Here is an 8,678-nt window from a genome sequence, read left to right on the forward strand (position 1 = left end):
AGAATTGAGTTTTATCATAAATAAATTATGACTTGAAAGGAAACAAAAAATGTGTTCCAGAATTATGCCTTTCAGCAAAGTTTCCCAATTCTACCATAAGATATTAAAATTGATTCCTTAAATTTTCAAAAATACGAGTATTATTGTCATCCGTATTCCATAATCACCATCTCCACCTATTGTTTCCATGGCCATCGTCATCACCATTCTCTCCCCGCCCCCCTCTTTCTCATCATTAAATATTTTGCGTACGTACTGTCTGCAGGACATTGTGCTAGGTGTGGGCTTACCTAAACACATAGGTGCAGTGTGAGGTCCCCCTGGAACATACTGCTATCGAGCAGTGTTGGTAAATAGTCTTTTTCTTTATTTATTTTAAAGCCTGTGTGCTCAAAAAGTGTTGACAGCAGATTCCCCATCCCACCCCAGGCCCAACTCACTATGTTCTATTGTGTCAAGTAATATTTCTGCATTAGTTTCTGAGGTCACTATGTCACTATTAAACTGAGCTCTCCCAATCCCCCAAAGTTAGGATTGGGAGGAAGGAAGGGAGGGAGGGAAGGAAGGAAGGAAGGAAGGAAGGAAGGAAGGAAGGAAGGAAGGAAGGAAGGAAGGAAGGAAGGAAGGAGAGAGAGAGAAGAGATCTAATATACTGTATGTATTCAGAAAAATAAGAGAATGCATTCAAATTAGAAAAACTATTAGCTTTTAAATTATGAATAAATGGCTCACAATTTAGCAGGCCCACAAATTCCTTAGAACCCCTGAATGTATTAATTCTTGAGAAGAATAAATGTTAAATATACACATACATACACACATATACCACAGCTTGTGTGGCTCTGTTCAAAACACTTTAAAGCCATTTACATTATTAGTGCTAATTTAGCTTTCTTTACATTGAACCTAAATAACCAAAATCTGCCTCTTTGTCACTTCTATTTCTCTGCTTTTACCCAATGAGATGGGGCAAATCTCATCCCTGAACTCTTAAGTCAGTTGTTGTAACTCCCATAAATCTGTTCACAAAGATGAATCACCCAGGTTCTTTCTACTCTTCCTTGACTGATAGGACTTCAGCTCTCTTGGCTGCTTTTCTCTGAAGTATTCCATTTTGTTCACATCTAAGTCAACATTCCTGACAACAGAACATCCACGCAGAAAGGACTAGCACTCTCAAAAACAGATGTGGTACTGCCAGTATTATCTCCAAGAATTATATTAATCTTTGCTTCTTTTTGAAATTTGCAGCTGGAGATGCAGTTTTGCATTTGCTATGAAAATTGTCACCCCAGCCACACAAAGTTGTGTGCCTGATGAGTCTGCCAGTGGCTATTTCTCAGTATTTTCAGCTACCTCCTGTTGCTCAAAGCTGTGCTGCAGTGCATTTAGAGTGATGGGTTAGATCATAGTTCATAGTTATGCTCTGCAAATAAAGTATTGTTATGGCTGTTTAAACTTTTACAAATGAAATGCTCTCCAGCTGCTCTTCTTTGCCTGAATTCATTAGTTTTGCTGAAGATGTTTTATCTCAGGAGCTCATTCTCTGAGGTATGCGGAATTAGTCTCTACGGTGCTGTTACATCTCATATGTTAGTTAGGTCAGAATTTTATTGCTTGGGGCTGTTAGAATATTTAGAAAGTAAAATAGATACATATTATAAATTTTTGGAACAATAGCAAGAATCAAACAGAAAAAATCATTGTCTATAACTGAATTAAGAGACAACAACATAAAAACCAACAAGATGACAATATTGAATCAATGTCTCACCGTATAATTTTATGTGCCACAGACCATTCTAAATGCATTTTTATCTATCATCTCATCCAATCCTCAGAATAACCCTATGAAATGGGTATCACTATTATGTGCATTTTTTAGATGAGTAAATGGAAGCCCAGAGAACTTCAAAAAGTGGCCTGTGTCACACAGCTAGTGAATGACAAAATTAAAATTTGAACCAAGCTCTGTTAAACCCATAACACTGGTTCCCATTAGTTCTAGTCAAAGGCATTCTGGTTGAAAACCTACTGATGGGGAGCATGTGGAGTGTGTGAAAACAGACTTCAAAGATGCCCAGCAGGAGTGTCCGCTGGTACGAGCTTTCCAAGTATAATTTGGTACTCTCCATCAAAAGCCTTAAGTTTAACTTAGGGAAATGGAACAAATGTTGTAACATACATGATCAACAAGGTCAATAGAGGCAACAAAAGTAACAGCAAAACATAAAAATTAGCTACTATTCAAATTAAGGGATTTGGTATATAAATGATGGTACATTATTCAGTATGGTTATTGATTAGTCATTAAGAATTATGATATAGAGCCAGAGAGAGAAAACAAGATGGCGGCATAGGTAAATGCCTAACTGTAGCCTCACACAACAATTTCAAAAAAATACAACTAAAATACAAAATGGACATTATCCAGAACTACAGGAAAGTTGACTGACTGGAAATTCTACAACTAGAAGGAAAGAGAAAACCAGAAGGAAAATCAGAGGAGCTGTAAAAGCCTAAAGTACTGAGACACAGTGCGCATGTGGGGAGAGGATGGAGCCAGAGAGGAGGGGCGGCTGAGTGCCTGGCTGGTATTCTCTAGCGGGAAGGAGATAAAAGCTCCGAACTGTACTGAACCCTAGATCCGACTGCACTGAACCCCAGCTCTGGGCAAGACCCTGGGGACCCAGGCTCATACAAAGGAATTCTAGGCTATAAGGAGGAAACTCAGGGGAGAGGCGAAAGGCAGAACCCCAGAGTCACGCACATTGCACGCAGAGGACAGACTGTTGACTGTGCTGCTGGATTGCCCTAGTGGGAAGGAGACAAAAGCTTCAGACTGCACTGAACCCCACTTCCAACCCCACTCCCAAATGCATTGAACCCCAGTTCCGGGCTCATTGTGGAGAAACTAGACTGTCTGGTAGTGGGAAAAACTCAAGGGCACCTTTCTCTCAGAGGTGTTTGCAGTGAGTACCAAAGCAGAGAGTATGAAAGGACACTGAGGAACACTGTAACTCAGGAACCTCATAGGGTGGGGCTGACAGGATGTCAAGGCCATAGGCTTCACCCTGAAACTCTGCCCCACCCAAGCTGAACACAGAGGCTTTTGCAATTTTCCAAGTCTAGTTGAATAAGGCTGTCTCCTGGCATAAACACAGCTGATCCTCACAACCAATTGGCCTGGAAGTCAGTTCCTCCCAGTGATACCAACAACAACTAAGACTTAACTACAATAAGGCTGTACACACACTCCACAAAGGGGTGCACCAAGAGTGTCCACCTCAGGTAACTGCGAGGCTGACCCACTGAACCATATAGGACACCTCAGCACACAAAGCCACCCTACCAACTCAGAAAAGCTGCGAAAATGCTGAGACAAGGAAACAGATCACACACTAAAGAAATGGAGGACAAAAAGTGACTGAATATAGTTCAAAACCATGGTTATAAGGTTTTTCAAGAATTTCCTAGAAAAGGGCGATAAAATAACTGAGACCTATGAGGATATGAAAAGGGATCAACTAGAAATAAGTTTTCTGAAGTAAAAATTATTATACAGAGTCCTAAAAACAGAATGGAAGATTGCAAGAATCAAGTCAAAGATTTGGAACATAAAGAACCAGAAGACATTCCTCTGCAGAAGCAAGAAGACAAAAGAATCCAGACAGTTGAAAATAATGTAAGAAACCTCTGGGACAACTTCAAGCGAACCAACATCAAAATTATGGGGGGTCCCAGAAGAAGAGAGAGAGCAAGATACCGAAAACATACTGGAAGAAATAGTGACAGAAAACTTGCCCCACCTGGTGAAAGAATTAGACTTACAAGTCCAGGAAGCACACAGAACCCCAAACAAAAGGAATCCAAAGAGGACCAAACCAAGACACATCATAATTAAAATGCCAAGAGCAAAAGACAAAGAGAGAATATTAAAAGCAGCAAGAGAAAAGCAGGTAGTTACCTATAAAGGAGCACCCATACGATTGTCAGCTGATTTCTCAACAGAAACCATGCAGGCCAGACGGGAATGGCAAGAAATATTTAAGGTGATGAATAGCAAGAACCTACTCTATCCAGCAAAGCTATCACTCAGAATTGAAGGCCAGATAAAGAACTTCACTAATAAAAAAAAAAGCTAAAGGAGTTCATCACCGCCAAACCAGAATTATATGAATTGCTGAAGGGGGTTCTTTAGGAAGAGGAAGAAAATAAAGATTAAAATTATGAACAACAAATACGTAACACTCAACAAGTGAATCGAAAAACCAAGGGAATTAAAAAATCTGATGAACAATATTAACTGGTGAATATAAAAGTATCAGAGATATGGAAGGGGAGTGAACTGACGATTCTCAGGGAAAAGGGGAGAAGGGGATGTGGGAAGAAACTGAACATAAACTGTGCACCTATGGATGAGGACAATGGGGGATGGAGAAAGGGCAGAGGGTGTGGTGGGAACCTGGTGGAGGAAGCAATGGAGGGGAAAAAGTGAGGAACATTTGTAATAATATGAACGATAAAGATTTATTTAAAATTTTTTAAAAAAAGAATTATGATTTAGATGTCTATAGACATAAAAGGTAGATACCATTTACTGAAAATGCATGTGCATTACAAAACAGAATCTATAATATCATATGATTTATAAACATGTACACATATACACTTGCATATATATATACTCTCATTTTTAAAAGCTCAAAAGGATATATACTAAAATGATATAAAAACACTTCTGTGTAGTTATATTAACAGTTAGTTTTTTTCATTATAATCACCGGCATTTTTTTATCTTTTCTATATGTAATATGTATTTTTTTTAGTTCTTTATTGTTTAAAGTGTCTCCTTTTCCCCCCATTAAGCTCTCCCCAGCCACCACCACACCCTCTCAGCACATACCTTCACCCCTCTAGTGTCTGTGTCCATTGGTTATACTTATATGCATGCATACAAGCCCTTTGGTTGATCTCTTACCCCCCGGCACACACACCCTTCCCTGCCTTCCCTCTGAAGTTTGATGGTCTGTTTGATGCTTCTCTATGGGTCTATTTTTGTTCAACAGTTTACGTTGTTCGTTATATTCCACAAATGAGTGAGATGATGTGATATTTGTCTTTCTCTGACTGGCTTATTTTGCTTAGCATAATGCTCTCCATGTCCATTCATTCTGTTATGAATGGTAAGTGTTCTTTCTTTTTTACAGTAGCATAGTATCCTATTATGTAGAAGTACCACAGTTTTTTAATCCATTAAAGTGTTAATGGGCACTTACGCTGTTTCCCAAATCTTAGCTATTGTAAATTGTGCTGCTATGAACATAGGGGTGCATATATCCTTTCTGATTGGTGTTTCTGGTTTCTTGAGATATATTACTAGAAGTGGATTACTAGGTCAAAGGGGAGTTCCCAATTTTAATTTTTTGAGAAAACGCCATACTGTCTTCCACAGTGGCTGCACCAGTCTGCATTCCCAATAGCAGTGCACGAGGGTTCCTTTTTCTCCACATCCTCAACAGCACTTGTCATTTGTTGATTTGTTGATGATAGCCATTCTGACAGTTGTGAGATGGTATCTCATTGTCGTTTAGATTTACATCTCTCGGATGATTAGTGACTTTGATCAGTTTTCGTATGTCTCTTGGCCTTTTATATGTCCACTTTCAAAGAGTGTCTATTTAGGTCCTTTGCCCATTTATTGAATGGATTGTTTTTCTTCCTTTCATTAAAATGTATAAGTTCCCTATAAATTTTGGAAATTAGGTCCTTATGGATAACTCATTGGTAAATATGTTCTCCCATGCAGTGGGCTTTCTTGTTGTTTTGTTGATGGTTTCTTTTGCTGTGCAGAAGATTATTTTGATGTAGTCTAGTCCCATTTGTTTATTTTCTCCTTAGTTTCCACTGCCCTATTAGCAGTATTGGTAGATATTGCTATGACATGTCTGATATTTTGCTGCCTATAGATTATTCTAAGATGTTTATGGTTTCCAGTCTTACATTTAAGTCCTTTATTCATTTTGAGTTTATTTTTGTGTATGTTGTAAGTTGGTGGTCTAGTTTCATTTTTTTCATGTATATATATGTCCAATTTTCCCAGCACCATTTATTAAAAAGACTATCTTGACTCCATTGTATGCTCTTGCCTCCTTTGTCAAATATTAATTGAGCATAATGGTTTGGGTCAATTTCTGGGCTCTCTGTTCTGTTCCACTGGTCTATATGTCTGTTCTTGTGCCAGTGCCAGGCAGTTTTGAGAACAGTGGCTTTGTAATATAGCTTGATATCTGGTATTGTGATCCTGCCAACTTTGTTCTTCTTTCTCAAGATTGCTGTGACTATTCAGGGTCTTTTTTTGTTCCACATGAATTTTTGGAGAGTTTTTCTATATCTGTGACATAGGCCATTGGTATTTTAATGGAGTAATATGTATATTTATTAAGAAAATGTTATTAAGGAAATAATAAAAGGGCTAATTAATATATTTAATAATAATTTAAAAATAACTAATAAGATTTTATCTAGTTTTAGACTTTTCTTATTATCTCTTAAATAAGAAAAGTCTAAAACTAGATAAAATCTGTATAGTTTATATTAATATTACATTACATATAAAAATATACAATAAATTCACCATTATCTCTGAGTAGCAAGATTAACAATGAATTTTATTTTTATTCATTTTGAGTGTCTGTATTTTTAATTATATAATGTTTTTATAATTAAAATAAGTATTTTAAAGGGTCTATTATTAATGACAACTATTAGAGAGTTGTATGAAAACAGAGTTCAAAATTCACATAAATGCAGCACACAAAAGTACCATTGTTCAAAATGGGTTAAACAAATATAAATTGTTAATTCTCTCCTAATGCTTACAGACTCATCCACTATGATGGCCAAGAAAGAAAGTTAAAACTATAGAATTAACACAACTTGAAATGATGAGGATTTTAACCAGCATCCCTGAAATGTCCTTAGTGCAGAATACACAAGGGAAACCATCAATTTGTTTGTTTCTGGAATATTTTTAAAGTGACAAATGGGAAGCATTACAGCTTTCTTATCATATGAAAGAGATTAATTCAACCATAGCCTTAATATTTATTAAATGCAGCTGCCTTGAGATTTTCCCATGATATAAAAATTAACTTCTCAATCAAATATATGAAAATTGCATCTTGTACATTTGTGCAATAATTCTATGTTGCACATGCAAGAAACTCATCAAAATAGCATAACATGTTAAAATATAGAATCTAATCGAGTCCCAGTATAGCTCATTATGTTTTATACAATAGTTCTGCAATAAAGTGATAAGCAGAAGACAGAAACAAGAAAAAGAAGAGCTAAGTATAAGCTGAACAAAACATATAAAAGGGGGACAATTTGTTGTCAGAGAATAAGAAACAACACACTTGAAGGTTAAATAACAAACAGGGAACACTAAGACAGACTCAAGAGACTCAAATGTCCATAGTCCCTTTTTCATGTGGCAATAGGCCAAAGGCTTTAGTAAAACATCTGTTGCTCTTTCGGAAGCTGAGGATACTTTGAGCTGAACTGGAAGAAAACAGGCAATAAATAGAAATTCATGACCTATAGATGACAAAGCCATTAGTCTGTACAATATCATTTTATGGGTCTAGGGATCCTGAGCCAAAGGGCTTTAAAAGATATTTTTAATGTTAGTTGCTAAAGCTTTTGTATAAACTATTATATCTCCCACAGATTAAATATGAGCCAATGTAAATCACCACCATCAACTTAGCTTAGATATTGCAGTCACTTCACAATTTATTGATATAGAAAAAGTCCCTGTTTGATCACCACACCGAAAGGATGAATACCATTGATGCTAAATTTTATTTTTCATTGTAAACAAATGCATACTCATGACATGATAGAGGGAAGAAGCAATAGTAAACCAAGGAATATGGATAGTGAAAGTTAGTAAAGCCATGTCACACCACAAACCAAGGTTAAGAGAACATAGTAATACAATCAAATCTACCCTTGATAAAGATTAAAATATTCTTTATTAAATTCATACAACATATTGGTGCACAAGAACCACACAGATAGCATAAGAGAACATGATTGTTGACATTTCCTTAAGTCAGCAAAAACTTGGCAATATGTTCTGTTATTTTTGGAAAGTAATAAACATGCCTAATGATTTTAAATGTTAAAGAACAACATGATTATTCTTCTGGTATTTTTGTTTTGTTTTGTTTATAATCAAATGTCCTATTTTTTTGTGAGGCCATGGCTTGGGAAAACTGGAACTTGGAAGTTTTTCTTGTGTGTTTTGTTTTGGCTTTTTTTGCCAAATTTCATCAGTTGTGATGAAATTCACATATCACTTAACTCAGTGGTGGGCAAACTGCAGCTCGCAAGCCACATGCAGCTCTTTGGTCCCTTGAGTGTGGTCTTCCACAAAATACCACAGCCTTGCCAAAACCGGTTTGGCTCAGTGGATAGAGCATCGGCCTGCGGACTGAAGGGTCCCAGGTTTGATTCCAGTCAGGGGCATGTACCTTGGTTGCGGGCACATCCCCGGTGGGAGGTGTGCAGGAAGGAGGCAGCTGATCGATGTCTCTCTCTCATCGATGTTTCTAACTATCCCTCTCTCTTCCTCTGTGTTCAATAAAATATATTTTTTTAAAAAAATA

This window comes from Pipistrellus hanaki (assembly GCF_964339955.1).
Source record: "Pipistrellus hanaki genome assembly, chromosome: 1".
Lineage (NCBI taxonomy): Eukaryota > Metazoa > Chordata > Mammalia > Chiroptera > Vespertilionidae > Pipistrellus > Pipistrellus hanaki.